The sequence below is a fragment of the Manis javanica genome, chromosome 11, assembly GCF_040802235.1.
Source record: "Manis javanica isolate MJ-LG chromosome 11, MJ_LKY, whole genome shotgun sequence".
Lineage (NCBI taxonomy): Eukaryota > Metazoa > Chordata > Mammalia > Pholidota > Manidae > Manis > Manis javanica.
In genome coordinates, this window is record NC_133166.1 from 12,105,289 (window position 1) to 12,117,900 (window position 12,612).

The 12,612-nt window shown below is 36.5% G+C and overlaps 1 protein-coding gene and 1 non-coding gene across 11 annotated transcripts in view; one reads left to right on the forward strand and one right to left on the reverse strand.

Moving 5' to 3' along the window:
* The window catches only part of DLG2 (discs large MAGUK scaffold protein 2), a 1,871,010-nt gene that overhangs the window by 1,123,297 nt on the left and 735,101 nt on the right, over nt 1–12,612 (forward strand). The window lies entirely within an intron of this gene.
* On the reverse strand, nt 3,382–3,516 carry LOC118970994 (small nucleolar RNA SNORA31). The gene has a single exon (XR_005059221.2). It is a non-coding gene; the product is annotated as a small nucleolar RNA SNORA31 (small nucleolar RNA).

A 12,612-nucleotide genomic window follows, 5' to 3' on the forward strand; every position in this document is an offset into this window, starting at 1 on the left:
CAGACTTTATCCTCACAAACACCTTAATAGGTTACTTTTTATTGTTGTTTTAATTTGTTCTGTTTATTAACTGGCAAAACAAAGTTCAGAGAAATTAAATGATATTGTTGAGAACATCCAAATAGTCAACAAGCCAGAACGCGTACATTGGCCTTTTGGGTGTCTTCACAATTGATTAAAGTTCCTTTGGAGGCCTCAGTCGCCTCAGTCTCTGTTTCTGTCGCTGTCTTCCCTTCAGCTCTCTTTCTAGAGTATCTACCCAATGAAATCTGTAGTTATTAACTAAGGTCATTTGTGCAAATAGGCTGGTAATTCTGTGGTTTCATCTTTTGCTCTATTTTTGAGTATTCGGTAAGATTACTGATTAGAGAAAGGCCCAAGTGGCACTCTCCATAAGCATTTGATAAATGAACATGAATGATTTAGTGCTATCAAAAGTAATGAGTCAGAAAGTTAAATGGAAAATAGTGAACTAAATCCTGTAGGTAAATGAGATCAAAAGCATGAATCATTCAACACTAAGTTTACCTTCAGTTAAGCCATGGAAGCGGAACGCAGAGAAGGCCTTTTTACATGTTAATAAGGAATAGATTTCCAAGATGCACCACTAACAGAACTTGATTTGTGTGTCTGACTTTTTAGAGAAACTTGTATTTATAACACTATTAAATGGAATAGTCGTAAATCAGAAGCATGAAGTGCGGTTTGACTGGTAGCATCTGGAAAGAATCAATCCGTTTGCCTATAATGTTTCTAAGCAACCACAAATTGGAGCAATGCAAGGATAGTTCATGGGAAGTTAAAGCTATAATTTTTAGATTTCTACAATTCTGGATCTGTGTTGGACAGAAACACTAAAAGCTAATTTACACATTCTGGCTTTAGTTATTAAATACAAATTTCATGTGATACCAGATAATCATGGCTTTTTACAAGCAAATGGGTCTTTTCAGGAGATCCAATTTAAGCCTTTCTTTGTTACATATTATTAGAATCTGCATATATAGTCCAGCATAATTAGTTTGTCAAATATAAAGCAACACTGAAATCATGTTATTATTATTATTATCATAAGATTTATTATTATATTAATTATTATTATTACAAAGCTTTATTATAAAACTTTACTGTTATAAAGCTATGAATTTGCTAACTTAAGATACTTTCTGAATTTTTAATATTCTAATTGGATTAAATCTGATCACCATCAAACAATACTACAATGAATATTTTTACAATATGAATCTCAATGTAAGTCATTAATTTCTACTTTTCTGCTTAAGTAGAATTCATGTTATTTATTTGACATAGTGGACAGTTTTGACTCAGTACTATTTTTAGTGACCATTTATCTTGGAATGTCAAGTAATTATTTTAGAAGACTGTCTACATAGAAAGAAGCCATGTAGATACATTGTTATTAGTAGTAATTATAATATAATGAGAAACATTATTATTATTAGTAATTGTAAGACGATGAGAAGCTTTAAAAATGTGAGAAAGGCAGTTGTGACATGCTGAGCAAAAGCTGATACAAGTTATTTTGGAAAAGCCTATGGGGGAAATTATTTCTAATGTATGTCCTGAATATAATTGATCAAACCTTCAATCCCTCTGAAAATGAGGGCTGACAATGATGACAGTGAGCACTTTGATTTATAGTTTAGGATTGTTTTCAGAGTTACTAGCTGCATAGGCTGTGACAGTACAATAAAAGCACAAAACAGTATTGAAGAGCTTGGATATAGGTAGTAAATTACCTGTCGGTGTGCCTGAGATGTTGTCTTTCTATTTGAGTTAACCATGAAAAGTGATACAGAGTAAGTATAAGTAAAGAGACATGTGCATCTACTACTGGCTCTGATCAGAGCTTTCTAGAGAAGTGATAAATACACAATTCCAGGAATAGATAGCACATAGCCACAGAGACTTTGAACAATTATCCTGTGCTTAAAATAAGACTTAGCAAACTGTAGTAAATGGACCAAATCTGACCTACTACTGGTTTTGTAAATAAGGTTTTATTGAACACAGCCATTCATTCATTTAGGTATTGTCTATGGCTACTTTGCTATAATACTACAATGCAGAGTTAAGTCATTGCTACAAACGCAGTATGGCTCTCAAAGACTGAAATATTTCCCATCTGGCCCTTTACAGAAAAATCTTGCTAATAACTGATTTAGCATGTTATCCAAATTCTGGAGTTTCCAGGTGAAGTAAATAAATTAGCATGAAACAAATACTCACAAAGCATACAATGGCCTCTTAAAATAGATGTTTGATTTTTTAAAAAATAATTTTCATAAAATCTATTTTTATGAACCTATAAATTTAGAAAAAGTGATTATTTCACCAAGGCTATCCTGGAATTATCCTTGCATATCTTATGGGATAAGAATTTTTAAATATAATCCCTCTTTCAATGAATATTTTTGAGTAGATTCTGAGTAGTACTACTGACCAGGGCATAAAAAATAGAAGTTGTTATATTTAGCCCACGATCTTAAAAAATGCACAGTTTACTGGAAGTTTATAGTGTATCTTTTTATTTACTTTCAGTTTCTTATAGATGTGTCATATAAATTTTATTTTATCCAATTCATCGATCTCTGCTTTTTAAATGTAAAACTTAGACTATTTACATATGATGTGATTAATAATTAACCAGAACTTAAATCTACTATGTTACTATTTGCTTTCAATTTTTACCCTCTGTTTTTGTTCCTTTTCCCTTTCCCCTGATGCTTTTTTGGATTGATTATTATCATGAGGTGAGTTAATTTGGTTTTCTTTATGTTCATTCTGCTTGGGGTTTGTTGAGCTTCTTAAATCTGTGATTTTATAGTTGGTCATAATTTCTTCAAATTGTTTTTCTTCCCTCTCCCACTTTCTGGAGATCCATTTGTGCATATGTTAGAATGTTTGATATCGTCTAACATATCATGGATGCTTTGTTTATTTTTTTCAGTCTTTTCAAATCGCCATGTTCCGTTTTGAATAGTTTCCATCACTATGTCTTCAAGGTCACTGAAGGTTGTCTCCTCCTGCAGCATTTTCAATCTGTAGTTACTTCCATCTAGTGTATTTTGACTTCAGGTGTCTATTTTTTATCTTTATATATTGTATTTTTTTCCTCATCTTTCTTATCCTGTTCAGGTTTTTCTCTACATTCTTAACTATATGGATAACATTTCTTTGGTATTAGTTTTAACCCTTAAGGTTTAAAATGTAGAATCAATCAAACAGCAAGGAGTAGGGGAACCATTTCTTAACACTTGTCTTGTCATCTAAAATTTTAAGTCCTTTGGAGTAAAACATGTTCTTTCACTGCTCCCAAGGTCATTTCTGAATTGCAAAAATTCTCTCCATATTTTACCCCCCTGTATTCCCTTATTCATTCTGGGCTGCCGTAATTCAGACAGACAGAAAGCGAGAGGACACTTTTTTCTTGTCTCTGTCGTGGAAACCTCAGCAGCAAACAGTAACTGCTTCAGGTCTGTCAAATAGATGCATATGGAAAACATTTTTGTATTAGCTTTTCAAATATTCTTATTCGTTAATTCCACCATCATTTCTATTATTTCTGGCTCTGTATCAATAAATTTTTTATCCTGATTATGAGTCATATTTTCTTGCTTCTTTGCATGACTGCCAATTTGTTTTTGTTTTTGTTTTAGATGCTAGACATTGTGTACTTAACAGTGCTGTTTGCTGGGGTTGCTGTAATTTTTTAGAGTATTGAACTTTCTCTGGCATACTAAATTACAAGGAATCATTTGAATACTGTTGAGGCTTGCTTTTGATCTTTTTTCTTCTCTAAGACAACCCTCAATCTAGGATTAATTTAGCCCTCTAACTAAGACACTATCCTTCTTAGTCCTTGACTTGATATCCAAATAATACAAGGTGTCTTTACTCTGTCTTATGAAAATGTGAAATACTCCCAGAAAATGCAAAATGTTTTGTGTGAGCTCTGGGAATTGTTTATTCTATTGCCTTCCAGTGATTCTTTCCCCAACCTCATAGAGTATCAAACCCATGCATGACTAGATTATCATGCAGCCAGAGTTTTGGCATGGTGGGAGAGGGATTGCTTTCCAGATCTTTGGGGTGCTTGCACACACTCTGTCACAGCCCTCTCGCCTTCTCCCCTTCTCCCCACTCTCTCTCTTTCTTTCTGCTATTCTCCCTGCAAATTCTACCTGCCTCAGCTACCCTAAGCTCCAGTTTCTGTCTTCTCAATGTATTAAAGTAACTAAGCTTTGTTTGGGGTACCGTATTTCTTGATCTCTCCTAGAAACTGCCAATTGTCAAGCTCATCTCATTTATTTCCTTCCTCTCAGAGATCACAGGCTCATCTATTACCAAATGTCTGAAAATAATTGGTTCATAAATATAGTCTGGTTTTCTAGTTATTTATTGGAGAGTAATTTCTCTAGTGGCTAATTCTTCATGGATAGAAGTGGAAGTTACAATTATTGTAAATGAATTGTGATATCTAATGGATAATTGCACAATATTTATTTAGATTTCTAGAGACAGACTACTAATTACCTAGAGAAGTGGGGTAAGAATTTACAAGGAATATATGACATTTGAGTTGAGGCTTAAAAATTTAGGTATGAATTTGACCCTTGACACTGATTTTCTCGTTTATTTGTATTCATCCAACTTTGTTTTCCATTAATTTCATTGATTACTGCAACCCTCTACGTCTCAAGTCTTCTATCAGAATAATCTTACCTTATTCTTAAGAATTGACCCTCCTTGAAATACTGAGATAATTTGGTTTATAAAGCATTTTCTTCCTCATCTTTTCACCTTTCCTTAATAAGTTATCACCCTTCACAGGGAGATGTTGAAAAACTCACCTGTTCACTGGTACCAGGATTGCATCCCAGAAATGGTTTTTGGGTGAAGAGAAAAAAATAACACAGTTAGAAACTAGAATGTATTATGTTGTACTCTCTTTTAATATGATTTTAGAAACCCCTAATTTTTCCTTAGTCTTAAAAATGAACTCATCAAATATAGCAAGAAATTTACTAGATATGAATTAGCAAAATTTTGATGAACCAAAAAGCTCAGGTTTAAAATCAACTGTTAAGTGGTGAAGGAAGCAGAGAGGCTTTGTATCTTGATTGGTATAGGGAGACATAGGACACTCTAACAGTTCTAAGCAGAAAGAATGTCATTTTATTCCTCATTCAGCCTTACAGAAAAGGCTGGAGAAATTAGAGTAGGAGGCCAAAGTGTAATAAGCATTACTTTTAACATCATTTTAAGATGAATTATTTGTAAGGGTGCCTGGGGATTTAATAAAAGATGAACATTTATTTTATCTTAGTTCCAATTACTCTTCAGAAGTCACTGGGATTTCTCTCTTATTAGTAATACAAATATTATTATTACAAAATAAATTCCAGATGTCCTAGGCAATAATCTTAGGTAGCATAACCTTTACTAATAAGTCTGGAAATGAATGAACTCTTCTAGATATCCAGAGCACCCTTAATGAAATGAAAGTCAACAAAAATTCCTCACTGATTCTGTAGTAGAATTAAAGAGTTAACATTAAAGGCATTAAGGCCTAATTCTTCTGTCTCCATCATTGAGATTTACTAATTATTGTTGCACAGTCAGGGGGTTAATGAGTTAGAACAATGCATATTCATTCACTTCTCAGTTTTACCATTGTTTCAGAACATATACACACATATATATATATATATATCTCAAATCAACTGGAAAACATTTTTAGTTCTCCAATAAATAATATGTTTAAAGGCTTATTCATTCTAGGAAAGCATATTGATTCATTGGAAAAGAGATCGTTTTATAGGAAGTGGAAGGACCTTAAAATCTGGAGTCAGATATAGCTGGATTTAAATTCTAAACCTTCTACTTGTTACCACATGTGCTCATATACCCATGTCTCCCACCTAACCCCATACACTGTATCTCTCCCTCATGGAACTGATAAAACAGGAAAAACAATGAAAGAGAAATGACCTGGGTTCAAATCCTAGCTGTGCTATTTCTAGTTATGTGGCTTTGAATAAGCTGCCTGATTAATCTGATCTAATTCAGTTTCTTTATGTACATAGAAATGGAATCTAAGGGGTTATACTACGTATCTTATGGGTTATTCTTAGGATTAAATGAGTCACTATATAGCAAGAGGAAAGCCTATTGCTTGGTATAAAGTAGGTGGCCAGGAAGTGCTGATTTTTTGTTTGTTTGTTTTAGTAGTAGTAATCATAAATCATCCAGTTGTGAAGCTGAGTGTGTTGTATTTGTCAGAGCTCCAGTGGCACATTTGCTGACACTGTGCCTACTCTCTTCACCAGTAATCAATGTGCTGTAGTGTGATAATCGCCAAGTCTTTGTTCCTGGAGGGTTGGTAGAGTTACTTTTTCAAACAGCCTAGAAAGTAGTTACCACCAGCTTCCTCGGGGCTTAATTTCAGAGGTGTTAGAGTTGAGAACAGGGGATCATTTTCATCTACTTAGTATCTGGCACCAAGAAAGGAAAATGAAGGCATAGAAATGGGTTTCACATACCTATGAAAAGAGAAGCTCATTATCAGCTCTCCCCAACCCCCAACCGAAAAGAAAGACTACGACTTGCTGTTTGATGAAGACAGAAGGTATAAGAACAGGCGCCCTCACTGAGCTGGGCATTATCGGATAGTGCTTCAAACAATGCCAAGTCTTAATGGGGCCTGAACTTAACAAAATTCCACAGTCAGCTTTTATGAAGGCCACTGCAAAGGAGATGGCTGCAGAAATGATCCAGAAAGAAGTGTGTGTGTGTGTGTGTGTGTGTGTGTGTGTGTGTGTGTGTGTGTGTTTAAATGATGGATGAAATATTGAACACCTGCTGAATAAGCAATGAGATAATCAATGCAGCAGGTCTTTGTAAATTGGAAAGCACTATACAAATATAATTGCTAATATTATAATAGTAATATTTAGAATTCTTATTATTTCATTTTTTATCTTTTTCCAAGACTGTAGAATACCATGGTCTTAGTATTATGTCATGGCTGACTTTAAAAAATCATTAAAATAATCCTCCTGTATATTAAGAAATTTGAGAAAAGACCTGCTATGTTTTATTTAATGCTGTGATTTTTTTAAAAATGATTCTCAATCAGAGTTTTCATTTTTCCAGATAGAGAAATATTTTTCTCCCTCTTATGAAGAGTCATTTGAAAACCAATGTCAAGATTTGAAAAAAAAGATACTGAGGTCTTTGGTGTCACTATGTTCAATTTAATTTCCCATTTATTCCTGTTATTGCCTCATTTATTCACATAACTTCTCATTCCGGCCCCTTCATGTTAGCGGTACAATTTATTCACTTAACAAATAATTTCTGAGTACCCTGCGATATGTGCTAGATAGACTCTCAGGACACACAGTTAGGCAGAGCCACTGCTCTTAGACATGAAACAAGCAAGCACCCAACTAGTCGGAAATTAAATTCGGTGGGCGATAAAAAGGAGAGGAACATGCTGCAGGGAGAACATATCATGGGCATCTGGCCCTGCCAAGGAGGCCCAGGAAGGCTTTCCTGCAAAGCAGAAGCACATGCACTTAGAGGCAAACACCTGTGTGCCTTTTGATAAATTGTACAGTAGCCTCATGCTGTTTCCTGTAAGGTAGGGACATTAATGTTTATCTCACACACTCAATGTGTAGCTTAACTGTATATGAATTGCCCGCTACTATTCTTACTCCTCTGCAGTCTGTTTTCTGTGTACAGTCCATGCTCTTTCTAAGAAGGGATGCTGCTTTCTAGATTATGCTGCTTTTCTGCTCATAGCCCCTTGGTGGCATTCTTTCAATCTCAAGAAAAATCTAAAATCTTTCCAGTGGCTCACAAGGCCCCAAAGGAATTAGCCTTTGCTCAGTTCTAGCTCACCTCATTCTCTGCCTTGCTAGCCGGTCCATTTGTAGTTGCAGCAGTTTTCTAACTATCCCTTCATCCCATCAAGCCAAGCGGCTTTACACCCAATGGCCGTTGCCTGCTCTGTGTTTCTCTAGAATGCTCCTCCCTCCAAATGTTTACATCACTCACTGTCTCATTTCTTTTAAGTCTCTTGCCGATACATCATTTCTTCAAAAATACATATTCTGATCCCTTTAGCTAAGCTATCTCCTTCCACCCTCATTTCCTTCCCTGGAATTGGCTGGTTCTCTTCTCCTTTACCCTCCTTTGAGGTGCCCTCAAAGCAGTTATTGATAATGCTAACTGTTACAGGAAAACCACTTTGATAATATTTGCTACTAATAATATTTAATATTTGCCAGGCTCGCTTCTAAGTTCTTTATAGCTGTTGATTCCTTTAATAGTCTGTCACCCAAAGAGATAGATAATTACTATTAACCTCATTTTACAGACAAGGGAATAAGGCAGAGCAGTTACATAACTTCCAAAGTCACCCAGCCAAAGCCAAACAGTCATATAAAACTAAAGGCCAGGCAGCCTTGATTCTAAATGTCATGCTCTTGACAGCTATGCTCTGCTGTCTCTCAGCTTGGGAGTGAGTATGCTAAATCGTTTTTTTTTCCTTTTCCCTTGTTTGTTTTCTGTTTTCCTGCTGGTATATAAGCTCTATGACAGGCACTATACCTGCAGGGTCTAGAACACTGCCTCCCAGGCAGTGGGTGTCCAGCGAATGTTTGTGAATAAGTAGCCATGACCCTCTGCACTGCCTAGAAAAAGCTAGAGTTTATGTATATTTATGGTAATTGCATTTCCCTGCTATAGAAACTGATAGGTGATATGGGAGTTCACTGTCCATAGAAAAATTACTGAGTCTGAAATCTATCCATCTTAGGCAGTCTCACTCTCCTATTTCAATGCCTATTTCAATTTCAGAAACCAGTATGCAGTAGGAGTCTATCTAACATGGACTTAGGTTTGGGCTACTTTGCAAGATACTGGGAATATAGGGTGAAGATCATTTCTTCCCCTTCAGGGAGGGCGTCCTAACTCTTCCAAACCATCCTACAGCATGATTTACGTAAAGTATCACATTCACTTCAAAACTTTAGTGGCCTCAAGGAAAAGGACCTTTGTGATGCTTTTTCTGTTTCTTTATCCAGTTCCTCCCACGCTTCAGTAACATGGCTGTGCCTCTGGAGCTACCATCACAATATATGCCTTTTGTATTTTAAACAACTTCTGTGCCTCACTGCAGCACCTGGGGCTCACTTACTGCTCCTTCAGATCCTAGCTCTCAGCTGTCACCACATCCAAGAAGACTTCACAAGTCAAGCTTCTTTGTTGTCAGAAAATCCTTCTGGTCTTTGTATTATCTTATGTCACCCTGTTTTCCTGGGGACCCTATAGATTGTGAACTGAAGCAGAGCATATGTATTTATCACTCATTCCCACGAAACTTACCTTGCACAGGGCAGAATTCATACTTGCTGTAAAATAGATGCCCCAAAAAGGTTTGCTACAAGGATGAAAAGGAAGTAAAGCCTCATTTAAATAAAATTGATGTAGTAAACCTAAATGTATAATCACCAACTTCAGTGAACTTGGTGGAAGTACAGCTTTTCAGAGGGGCTAGAAGCCTTCCCACTGATGGTAGATGCTGTTGACCCTTAGGGCTGACTCTGATTACAAGGGTGGGTGAGATGATATGATGCTGGTAAATCTGAGGATTGATGGTTCTAAGGTCTGGAGCTTAATTCTCTGCTCCTATTCTTCTAAAGATAACACTTCTAAGAGTCAGTGAGAGCAGTTTTCCACAGTTTACAAGTTATTCTGCCATAAAGAAAATGTGTTGAGAAAAAAGGGTCTATTTCCTTCTCAAAATTAGGGAAAGAGATGTAAACACAGGAGGAAAAAAGGAAACCAGTATTCAAGCATGATTTATTTGAATTTAAATGTACTAATGCAATTTCGTTGCTTTAAAGATTATAACTATGCAGTCTAATATAATATACATTTATAATGACTTAACTAAAACTTATAAAATGCCTGTTAATGTATTGGTTACTTGACTTTAATGTAAAAATTTGGCTACTAAAAGCTTCCACTTTGATACATTTTTATATATTATATATTATTTGATGTTAGGCTGTTTAATTTCAATAGTAAAGAGGAAAATATTCATATTTACAACTTTTGAGGAATTGGAATAATGAATGAATCAGAACTTTCATTAGTTCAGTACTAATCACGACCCTACATTGCACTGGGTACTAAGAGCACAGTAGGGAATAGCTGGCTGCAGCCTCTGACCTCCTGGAAGTTCTTCTGGAGGCTTTCACTGGTTGCAGTTGTGAAAAATGCTGCAAAGGAGAAATTTGATGGGTGCTGGGATCTTGCATCAGGGATGGCTGGCCTATCAGGGAAGTTTGGGGAGACTTGGCAGAAATTAAATCTGAGAGCTAGAGGATTTATGGGAATTGGTTAGAGAAACCAAATGACAAAGTCATGGAAGAAAGCTGTTAAAAACAGAGAAGTCGGCCTTTGCAAGCATTCTGAAATGGGAGGGTGTATGGCTGGAGTGGCAGGAGAGCAGAGAGACAAGAAGAGAGGAGGAAAATGAAAAAATATATGTACACAACCTTGAGGGCCACATTAAGGATGTGAGATTTTATTCGAAGAGCAATGATCGCCATTTGAAAGGTATTCAGCAGAGTGTGGTCCATAACACTATGGATGCTGTATGGAGACTCATCTGAGAAAAGTTAAGTGCCACACAGTCTCGAGAAGAAGGACTGGCCTTTGATTTTGACTAGAAGCCATTGTCGAGGTGAAGAAACAGAAACACAGATCTCTTTCTTCCTCTCTCATTCCCTCTGTCCTTTTCTGTCTCTCACTTTATATCTTTTTTCTTTTCCTCTCTGCCTTGTGTCCTTCTCTCCTTCCTTTATCAGAACATCCCGACGACAGCAGTGAGAGTGGTAGGATTGAATGGGAGGAGAGAAAGTTAAAAGCCACAGTAATGACCTGAAGTAAGTGATGTCATTAGAGAAAGGGACATGTGAATGAATTCAAAGGATATTCTGGACAGAGACACCACAGAACTTGGAGACTGGTGCTTGTATGAGGATGAGGCGGACTGGCAACAAGACTCAGGTTTCTGGTTCCTGCATCAGGAGAACAGCAGTGCTGTTCACAAAAAGAAGCAATGCTGCAGGAAGACCAAGTTCTGTCGGTAGAATTTAAGGCAAGAGGTAGAAACCAATTTGGAGTGTTGAGAAGCAAGGGGGAGGTGGCAACACAGTAGAGACAACTATTGGGGTGAAAGTAGGAAGAGGGAAACATGGCGGTAAGTGGAGAACTTTTTAGGATGCGACAGGAATTTGAGCACATTAAAATCCCCATGAAAAATATCTAGAACTTAAATATTTGAAAGTGAAAGGAGCAGCAATGCACATTATGAGGACGAGGATGGGATGCAATGGAGTAAGACTCTTCTGTTTCTTTTTTAATCATCCCTGAGATTTGAACCTTTGAGACAAAAATGAAAATTGTTACTTGAGAAACTACTATCTGCCAGTCATTTAAAAAAATCTTTTGCCTTCCTCTTTCCCTAAGTCCCATATAATCTGTTTTAATGAACAGTTGCCAGGAGGTATTACCCCTTCCCAGCATGTCAGGGAATATCTGAAATACTCTTACCACAAAGTTATTTTAAGGCATTAAAATATTTTAATGCCTTGGTCTCGCCACTGCCTGTGCCAAGGAGGTGAGCCAGCAGATTGGTGTGTCACAAAATGGCAGCTGTTTCATTTGCACCTGAAATCTCCGACAGGAATCTCTCCTGTGGCTCACTCTAACTGGAAATATACTGGGTGTGGAGTTCTAGAAAATGCATGCAGTTCAGTCTAGCCACATTGATATGTTACCAAATGATGAGAACAATTTCATCATTTCACATGGTTTCACTATGTGTTTTTTTTCTAGTTTCCCATTTTTACCCATAGAGTCATTTGAGTACTGTATGCCATGCATTTTGCCAAGTGTGTGATATACATTACTTCATTTATCTTCACAGCTGCCCTGTAAGGTGTATATATAATTAACTGCATTTATCAGTGAGGAAAGTTCTTGATCTAGAAGATGATAGGACTGTAATTGAAATCAAGATTTTAGGACTTCCAGTTTGGTGCTTTTTTAACTAGTGGAGGAAAAACACATATATACTTCATACTACAGAAAAAATGAAAGGTCTTCCTTTGGTGGGATACCCACCTCCATCCTTTCTCAGGCTACATTGCTTCATTTGCTTAAAAAGATTCTGTGAATCAATATACCTTTCTAAAGGTGAAGTTTATAAGAAGATGTTGTGTGGCTTAGGCACCAAGATGTACACTGTCTGCCTCAAGCAATTTGATAAAACCTCATCTGAATTCAACAATCTTAGTATTTCAGCCTCCAAATCCTCTTGCCCAAAGGCTGTCATTATTGAGAACTATGGCTGTATTTTAATTACTGTATGAACTTACATATGGAGCACAATGTGTCCATTCTACTCCCCCCCCACCATTACAATCTGTTTTAATCAGTGTTTCAACCTAAATCTGCTGATGCAAAGTCCTTGTAAGTCTTTCCCTCATGCCAGGAATCACCACT